The sequence below is a fragment of the Pan troglodytes genome, chromosome 1, assembly GCF_028858775.2.
Source record: "Pan troglodytes isolate AG18354 chromosome 1, NHGRI_mPanTro3-v2.0_pri, whole genome shotgun sequence".
Classification (NCBI taxonomy): domain Eukaryota; kingdom Metazoa; phylum Chordata; class Mammalia; order Primates; family Hominidae; genus Pan; species Pan troglodytes.
Window position 1 is genome coordinate 186,569,519 of NC_072398.2, and position 9,350 is coordinate 186,578,868.

The following is a 9,350-nucleotide window of genomic DNA, read 5'->3' on the forward strand; positions in this document are numbered from 1 at the left end:
GAGTATTTGTAGTGATGAGAGTTATTAAAATTTCATGGAATTATAGCATCATAGTTAAGAGCAACTGAAGGCAGAGCTGGGTTTGAATCCTATTTCAACCACTTATTGGTTGAATGACCTTGTCACATTTACCTTCTCTGAAGCTCTGTTTCCACAAGCTTAAAACGGAGACAATGTTAGTAGCTTCATGAAGTTGATATGAGGATTAAATGAAAGGTACTCACCACAGTTATTGGCAAATAGTAAGGGTTCAATAGGTGAGAGTTCCATGTTGTCCCCTCAAAGTGCAAGTTTGTGGCTTGAAACTTCTAGAAATTGAAAAGGATTTTTTTTAAAGCATAGATCAGAACAGACCTGTATAGAACAGATAGCCAGCCATTTTGCTTTCACCTTATCCAACACAGCGGCTATTCCATGCTGATTTCCATTTGGAGCAAGATTTTAGTATCCTTGTTGTTTGATTTGGAAACATCCTTCTTCCTCTTCCTAAAAGTACTCTGAATCTTGCTCACCTTCACTGTCATCCCCAAGCTTCTCTAGACAATAGAATGCTTCCGGAGGAAAAGAGGGAAGTGTGCAGATTTCAGAGTCATGTTATTTGCTTGTATTCATTCATCAACTCAATAAATATTTATTGAGCAACTATTTTTGAAAGATTAAAAGCTGTCAAGTGGAAACTACTTCAACTTCACACCCCTTACTTGCACCTGTCCCCTCTTTCCTTGTTCTCTCCTGGTACAGAGAGGGAAGAAGCCCTTCTCCAATGAAAGACAGGACAACTCCACTTTGCTTTGGAGCCCTGGTCTTCTTCAGGGGTCTTTGCACCTGTAGCACACTTTTCATGTTTCCAATCTCTTTCTCTTTAATAATTGTTTCTATTCAGCACTTAAACACACTGAAGTATTTCTCATTCAAAAGAGAGAGAGAGAAATTTTTTAAAAAAGAAAGAAAAATCCTCCTTAGTCCTTCATCCACATCCTTCTCCAGCTCTAATGCTCTCTCCTCTCTCTTCTTCCCGGTCAAGCTTGTGAAAATGTTGCTTCCAGACCCCGTCTTTACTTTTTCACCTTCCACCTACTCTTCAAGCTCATCAATCTGGATTTTCTGTCTGCCATTCCTCAAAAAAATGGCTTTCAGTAAGGTTATCAATTTTTATTTCCCATTTTACCTGACATTCCTTCTTCGAAATGCTTTCTTCCCTTGACTTTGTGGACATCACGCCTTTCTGATTTTCTTTTTACCTCACTAGTAGCTCATTCTTACCCATTTTTGACACATCTTTATGGACCATTCAATGTTTTTCAGGGTTCTGTTGAATGTACACTTCTCTTCCCACTTTGAGTTTTTCCTGAGGTAAATGTATTTACTCCTATGGCTTTCTTACAATGGATATACCTAAAGCTCTTCAATCTGTAGCTTCAGACCCTCATACCCAATAGCCTACCTAACCTGAATATTTCACTGGCACCTCAAACTCTGCATACGCAAATCTGGACTTATCATCTTCGTTCCCAAACCATCTCCTCCTTTGGTGTTCCTCAACTCAGTAAATAACCCTACCAGCTAACCAGTGGTTCAAGGCAGAAATCTGAGAGTCATCGTTGACTACTCCTTTTCCACCATCCATACCATATCAATTATTAATTTTGCCTTTTTTCTTTCTTTTTTGAGACAGAGTTTCACTCTTGTTGCCCAGGCTGGAGTACAATGGCACAATCTCAGCTCACTGCAACCTCCACCTCCCGGGTTCAAGCAATTCTCAGCCTCCCGAGTAGCTGGGATTACAGGGATGCACCATCACGCTGGGCTAATTTTGTATTTTTAGTAGAGATGGGGTTTCTCCATGTTGGTCAGGCTGGTCTCAAACTCCCGACCTCAGGTGATCCACCTGCCTCAGCCTCCCAAAGTTCTGGGATTACAGGCGTGAGCCACCATGCCCGGCCACTAATTTTGCCATTATACCATCTAGATATTTCTAAAAACCATCATTATTCTCCATTTTTTAAACCAGTATCACCTGTTGTCCAAGCTATTGCAACAGCCTCCTTTTTAAAAGAGCAAATCTGTATATCACTTTTAATGCTTAAATTATGGCTTCCCTCATGCCTGTAACCCAGCACTTTGGGAGGCCAAGGCAGGTGGATCACCTGAGATGGGGAGTTCGAGACCAGCCTGACTAACATGGAGAAAACCCATCTCTACTAAAAATACAAAATTAGCCAGGCATGGTGGCGCATGCCTGTAATCTCAGCTACTTGGGAGGCCGAGGCAGGAGAATTGATTGGACCCAGGAGGCGGAAGTTGAGGTGAGTGGAGATTGTGCCACTGCACTCCAGCCTGGGCAACAGAGCAAGACTCCGTCTCAAAAAAAAAAAAAAAAAAAAAAAGGCTTCCCATTGACCTTTGGATAAATTCCTAAAATCTTTAATATGATCCACAAGGTCTTGTATGTTCTGACATCTACCTGCATTTCCACTTCTCTCTGTTCTCCAGCCATATTGGTCTTCTCTCAATGCTTCAGTGCTTTGCATGCTCTCACCTTAAGACTTTGCTCTCTCCCTCTTCTATCAATCTCTACCTCCACCTATTTTAATAGCTACCTAGCTAATCCTAGTCATCTTTTCAGGTTTCAGCTTAACTGTTCTGGAACTGGAAGCATTGTTGGCTAGTTCCCTCTTTGTGTGTTCACAGGATGCCTCATCCTTTCTTCTCCTTTTTAATACCCTTTGCTTTTATACCGTCTGCCTTCCCTAATAGTCTATAAACCCCAGAGAGACAGGGCCGATGCCTGTCTTGCTTATCAGTGCATTCCTGGTACATAACATAGTATCTAGCATATAGTAGGTAATAACATGTTTATTAATTCATACAATCAGCTACAGGTAGAGTTTGCCTTTATTTCCTCAAAACCTTCCTGGAACCACCCCAAGCAGAGTTGATAACTTCCATGTTAGCATCTCCACTATACCAAAGACTCTCTTTTGGCATTTACATTGTATTGTAATTATTTCTTTACATGTTTAACCTTTTTCTTTCTTTTTTCCCTTTTTTTTTTTTTTTTTTTTTTTAAATAAGGTCTCACTTTGTTGCCCAGGCTGGAATGCAGTGGCTCGATCTTGGCTCACTGCAACCTCCACCTCTGGGGTTCAAGGGATCCTCCCACCTCAGCCTCCCAAAGTTGGGACTACAGGTGCATACCACCACACCTGGCTAATTTTTTATGTTTTTTTTTGTAGAGACAGGGTTTTGCCATGTTGTCCATGGCTGGTCTCAAACTCCTGAGCTCAAGCAAACCACCTGCCTCAGCCTCCTAAAGTGCTGGGATTACAGGCATGGGCTACTGCGTCCATCTGTTTTAACTCTCTTTCTGAAAAAAATGAGCTTCTTGTACATCAGGATTATATCTTATTTGTAGTTTTATCCCTAGCACTTCACTTGGCATCTGGCACAAAGTAAATGCTCAATAAAGACTTATAGAATTAAATAAACAAACTGCCAACTGACTGGATATGAGACTTGAAGGAATACGGAAAATCAGAGATAAACTCTGAAGTGTGCTCTAGTCTTTGACGGAAATGGAGAAGTCGGTGAAGGAGACTGGGTGGTTTAGAAAGTAAACATATGCAGTTCCAAGCATAGGTACTGATAGTGGTGGTGACAAAGGGGAAAATTTATACTCAGCGAAGAGGTTAGAAAAGAAATGGGGTCCTGAAAAGGGCACCATGAAAGTAATTCCAAGGTAGAAAGCAGAGTCTGCTACAGCCAGGAGAGGGCTGATAGGCTACATTCTAATTTGCCTAAGACAGTCCCAATTAACACCTGTTGTCTTAACATAATAATTGATGGTGCCTGCCCCTTTACACTCTCAAAGTGTCCAGATAAGTTACATGGCCGGCCTGCAAGAAGATTACATGAATTTGGAAAATTTGAGTAAATTACGGGCAATAGCATTTAATACAAGAGCATGGCAAGGAATTAAAGTTAGTTCTCGTTGAAGGGATGTACTAAACTGAATTTTTCTTTTCTTTTTTCTTTTGAGACAGAGTCTCACTCTTGTTGCCCAGGCTGGAGTGCAATGGCGTGATCTCGGCTCACGGCAACCTCCACCTCCCGGGTTCAAGCAATTCTCCTGCCTCAGCCTCCCGAGTAGCTGGAATTACAGGCATGGACCACCGTGCCTGGCTAATTTTGTATTTTTAGTAGAGACAGGGTTTCTCCATGTTGGTCAGACTGGTCTTGAACTCCCAACCTCAGGTGATCTGCCCGCCTCGGCCTCCCGGAGTGTTGGGATTACAGGTGTGAGACACTGCGCCCAGCCTGAACTGAATAATATTTTATGAAGAGCCAACTATGAAAGGAAGCAGGTATTCCACTAGCCACTTTTAAGTAAGTGGTGTCACTTAATATTCACAAAAAAAACCCTGATAGGTAGGTATTTTCATCCATATTTCACAGATAAAACAGTTGAAACTCAGATCAAGTAACCTTCTCAAAAAGTTAACATGGCTAAAAAAGCAAAACAAACTAACTAAATATAAAGAAATAATTGAAAAAGGAAGATCAGGCCGGGCACAGTGGCTCACGCCTGTAATCCCAGCACTTTGGGAGGCCGAGGCGGGCAGATCACCTGAGGTCAAGAGATCGAGACCATCGTGGCCAACATGGTGAAATCCCGTCTCTAAAAAAAGAAAGAAAGAAAGAAAAAAAATTACCTGGGCATGGTGGCACGCACCTGTAATCCCAGCTACTCGGGAGGCTGAGGGAGGAGAATCGCTTGAACCTGGGAGGCAAAGGTTGTGGTGAGCTGAGATTGGGCCACTGCACTCCAGCCTGGCAACAAAGCAAGACTCCGTCTCAAAAAAAAAAAGATATTATTGCAATAAAAATAAAAGCAGGAAAGGGGTAACCTAACTTAAGGAGAGCCCAGAAATCAATACGTAGCAGTGAAAGTTCCTCCAAAAGTCGAATAGAAGCTAAGCAATGGAGTGGCACGAAAGAGAAATTGCAGAGGAGCCACGTGAGACAAAGGAATAGAAACACATCATGGGAATGACTTAAAGGTTCTAAGTTGGAAAATGGGTTGACTCTTGTGATGATTCCTTTGAAGTCGGAGAAAATTGCATTTTTGCAGTAAATATCCTTCAATCTTTCCCAAGAGCTAAATAAGGTGCTCTTTACTATGCAATAATACTAGTTTCACTTTTTACTGCCTCCCTCATTGAACGACACCTAATAAGCAATTATACTTCAGCTCTGTTGTATCTTTTCCATTCCTTTCTTTTGAAGACTAGAAAGAAATGAATGCAGCAGCACATATGCAGTTAGAATTTCACTTCATGGCAATCACTTTTAAAAAGCACTCTGCAAAAACGGGTTGCATTTAAGAATGCATTTTGTATATCTGCCTTTCCATGGAACAAGAGAGTCTAGTAAAAAGAACGAGTACTATAAGCAAGAAGCCAAGACATTTACTAGTTGTAGAACTCAGGTAAATCATATACTCTCTCTTCTAATAGATTTTTCTTCCTGTGTTGCAGAAATTTTTTTGTGTGTGTGACAAATTTTACACAAAAGTAAGGTAGGTATTATTAAGGAATGCCTTTTAAATATTAAATCCATTTTTAAATATTATAAAAGCAGGCAAATAATTAAATTTTCCTTATTCATTTCTTTCTTTCTTTCTTTTTTTTTTTTGAAATGGAGTCTCTCTCTGTTGCCCAGGTTGGAGTACAGTGGCATGATCTTGGCTCACGCCAACCTCTGCCACCCAGGTTCAAGCAATTCTCCTGCCTCAGCCTCCCGAATAGCTGGGATTACAGGCATGCGCTACCACACTGGGCTAATTTGTATTTTTAGTAGAGGTTTTGCCATGTTGGCCAGGCTGGTCTAAAACTCCTGACCTCAGGTGATCCACCTGCCTCAGCCTCCCAAAGTGCTAGGATTACAGGCATGAGCCACCATGCCTGGCCCATTTCCTCTTTTTTGAAATGATCTCACATTTTATTGAATTAAAAACTTATGAACCTTAAGAGTTCGAGGATGTGCTAGAGGTCAGGTTAACATTTGTATTTAAGTAATAATTTGAATTATATGACCTCTTCTTAATTTACATATAATCAATCAATAAACAAACATTTTTTCAGTGCTTACTGTGTGTTAGGAATTATACTAGGCTGTTTGGGGGAGTGATACAAAGTACTGTACATTATCAAATCAAAGATAGTTTAGATTATAAGATGCATCCCCATTTCAGAGCTGTTAAAATGTGGGAAAATATGCATCTTAAATTGATTATATATAGATAAAAAACAAAAAGCTTCCACAGAGAGAAAAGAATGGAATATATCCGTAAAAAGTACCAAGTGAGTATTAGAGACAAAAAGGTTCTCAGAAATTCAGTGGAGCAAGAAGTTACAAGGAGCTGAGGGTGGTGAGGAAAGTGCACTGTGTATGATACTGGCCTAGTTCTGCTAATGTATTTTCTATTGATTCTATAAAGTGTTGGCAAGGAAAGGACAAATTAAAAACTAAGCTTTATACTTTACCTCCTGAAATGTGACAACTTTCAGTTTTGTTAAGACTTCTGAATTCTATCACTATACCAACTCGAAACCAATATTTATTGTTGACATTAACTTAATTAAAAACAATTACTTAAATTAAAAATTAAGCAAATATAGAATATGCTAAAATAAGAGTAAAATTTGGGGAAAATGGCCCAAATAATTTAAATATTTAACCTGTAAGAACAAGTGAAAATATTTAAAAATAATAGTTTAGCTGTTATATCTATACTTGGGGAGTAAAATTAAAACTTGTAATACAACAGATATCCGAAGTTCTAAACTGTATCTGCACCTATAGATCTAGGGTCAAGAAAAGACCATTCTTTGGCCAGGCGCGATGGCTCACGCCTGTAATCCCAGCACTTTGGGAGGCTGAGGCAGGAGGATCACGAGGTCAGGAGTTCAAGACCAGCCTGGCCAACATGGTGAAACTCCATCTCTACTAAAAAATGCCAAAAAAAATTAGCTGGGCATCGTGGAGCATGCCTGTAATCCCAGCTACTCGTGAGGCTGAGGCAGGAGAATTTCTTGACCTGGGAGGTGGAGGTTGCAGTGAGTCAAGATTGTGCCACTGCACTCCAGCCTGGGCTACAGAGCAAGACTCTTGTCTAAAAAAAAAAAAAAAGAAAAGGCCATTCTTTTTTTTTTTTAAATATGAAAGGCTTCACAAATGTTTGTGTCATCCTTTGTGCAGGGGGCCATGCTAATCTCTGTATCATTCCAATTTTAGCATATGTGCTGCTGAAGCACTCCTGGGCCACCCTTCACTTCCTCCTTTCACATCCACCCTATCCCAAGCTACAAACATCCAGACCTCCAAGCCTCGATTAAACAGGGTACCAGTGGATCCTGGGTCTAATCCAATCTTGTTAGAGCCACTGTTCATCCCTCTCCTCAAAGAACCTTGAACTTCAAGCTTTTTTGTTCCCTACTATTATCCTCTGCTGCATCTCCTATGACTAATCACATCTCTGCGTGAGAAGAAATGTTTGCAGGACTTTCCAGACCACAGCTGACTTTTTTTTAAGCCCTTGTGTCCACTCTTCTCTGAGGGCTAAGTGAGACTAAACCTATCAAGTTTCATTCCTATTTTCATAGGTCAAAGCTCCAAATATAGATACTTTGTCTCTTCCCATATTTGTCCTATATGAGCTATCATTCCTAAAATGCTACATACTTCCTTAAGTGTGGAAGTATCCAATCCCTCTCTTCTCTCCCTGCCAAAACTTTCCATTTGCCCTTTGGAATTTCAACTCTCCTATGCCCTCAAACACTTTTCTCTGAATGTTCTTTCCACCTCATGCCTTATCTAAACCTGGCTCTCTCTACACCACTTACCCTGCAGCTCCCTCAAGAGAGATCCGCTCATATTCTTACACCTATGTACTGTCAGGAGATGAGGATGCTTCCCAGTGCTACTTAGAGTCCACTGCTTTTCCACCCTTTTGTGAAAACCCCTACTACTCTCTCCGTGATTGGTAACTGTAATCTCCCCACCTCACAGAAGACAGTGGCACTTGGCTTACTGTCTTCTCTTGTGCCATGAGTACTGCCATCATCCTAAGTGACTTCAGAGTCCTCAAGAGAGACCCAGAGTATCTCCCATGTCCTCCTACATTGCTATTCAACCACCCACCTTCACAGTCGCCCCCTGGATCTTGTCATCATGACCTAAAATTCTCTCTACTTCTAAAATCACTAATTCAGATAGTCTACTTTCTGACCACAAGCACCTATGCTTCCAGCTCATTATTAAGCTAGTACGACTGCAACTATTCTTCCCTTTCATTTGAATATCAGTTTATTGACCCCTTTCTTTCTATTACTCCCTTCTTGTCTTCACTTCCCCATTTGTCGAGCTTACAGTTCATGGCCCATCATTTCATTTGCTCTCTTAGAATTACCCTGAACTCTCTCCTTAATTATTCTCTTTCCTGTCTTCTGAAACACCACACTCTCCCAATTCCTCTTATTTCTCCAGCTGCCCTTTTGCAAACATTTTTGCTGACTCCTCCTTTGTGTTCTATTAAACCTTTAAGTAGGAGAGTTTTTCAGGGATCTGTCCTAGGAGTGCTTCTCTTTTCATTCAATATCCCTTCCTGAAGTAATTTTAACTTTTCCTATGGCTTCAGTTACTAACAACATGCATATGCTCCTCAAATATACCTTGCTGTTGGAGTTCTGGACTGATATATCTAACTGCTTACCTGACTTCTTCAAATGGATATCTCCAAGGTACCTTCAACTCAGCCTGTTCAAAAGTAAACTCATCAATATTCCATTAAATCTATCTCTGCCAGAAAGCTGAGCCATCTTTGACATTTCCTGCTCTCATCTCTCCATATTTAAATAATCATGAAGACCTGTTAATTCTGTCTTCAAATTATTTCTCAATTTTTTTCACTTTTTTTTCCATCTCTACTGCCATCCCTCCCAACCTCCGTTCAAGTCACTATCATTTTTCATGGACAAGTTTCATTCCACTTGTTACCTACCATGTGCCATGCACAGTAAGGTGCTAGAATACAGAGCTTCAAAGGAGCCTCTCGCCTGGATGACATAAATAATGGGTCTTCCTGCAATCATTCTTTCCCCCACTGCAACGGTTAATTTTATATGTCAACTTGACTGGGCTAAGGGATGCTCAGATGGCTGGTAAAACCTTGTTTCTGGGTGTGTCTGTGAGACTGTTTCTGGAAGAGATTAGCATTTGAATCAGTAGATTGAGTAAAGAACATCCACCCTCACCAATGTGGGCTGACATCATCCAATCATTGAAGGCTC

General features: G+C 40.7%; 1 non-coding gene across 1 annotated transcript; it reads right to left on the reverse strand.

Moving 5' to 3' along the window:
- Positions 1 to 7,214: 7,214 nt before the first annotated feature.
- On the reverse strand, positions 7,215 to 7,316 carry LOC112207003 (U6 spliceosomal RNA). The gene has a single exon (XR_002941482.1). It is a non-coding gene; the product is annotated as a U6 spliceosomal RNA (small nuclear RNA).
- Between the last annotated feature and the right edge of the window lie 2,034 nt (positions 7,317 to 9,350).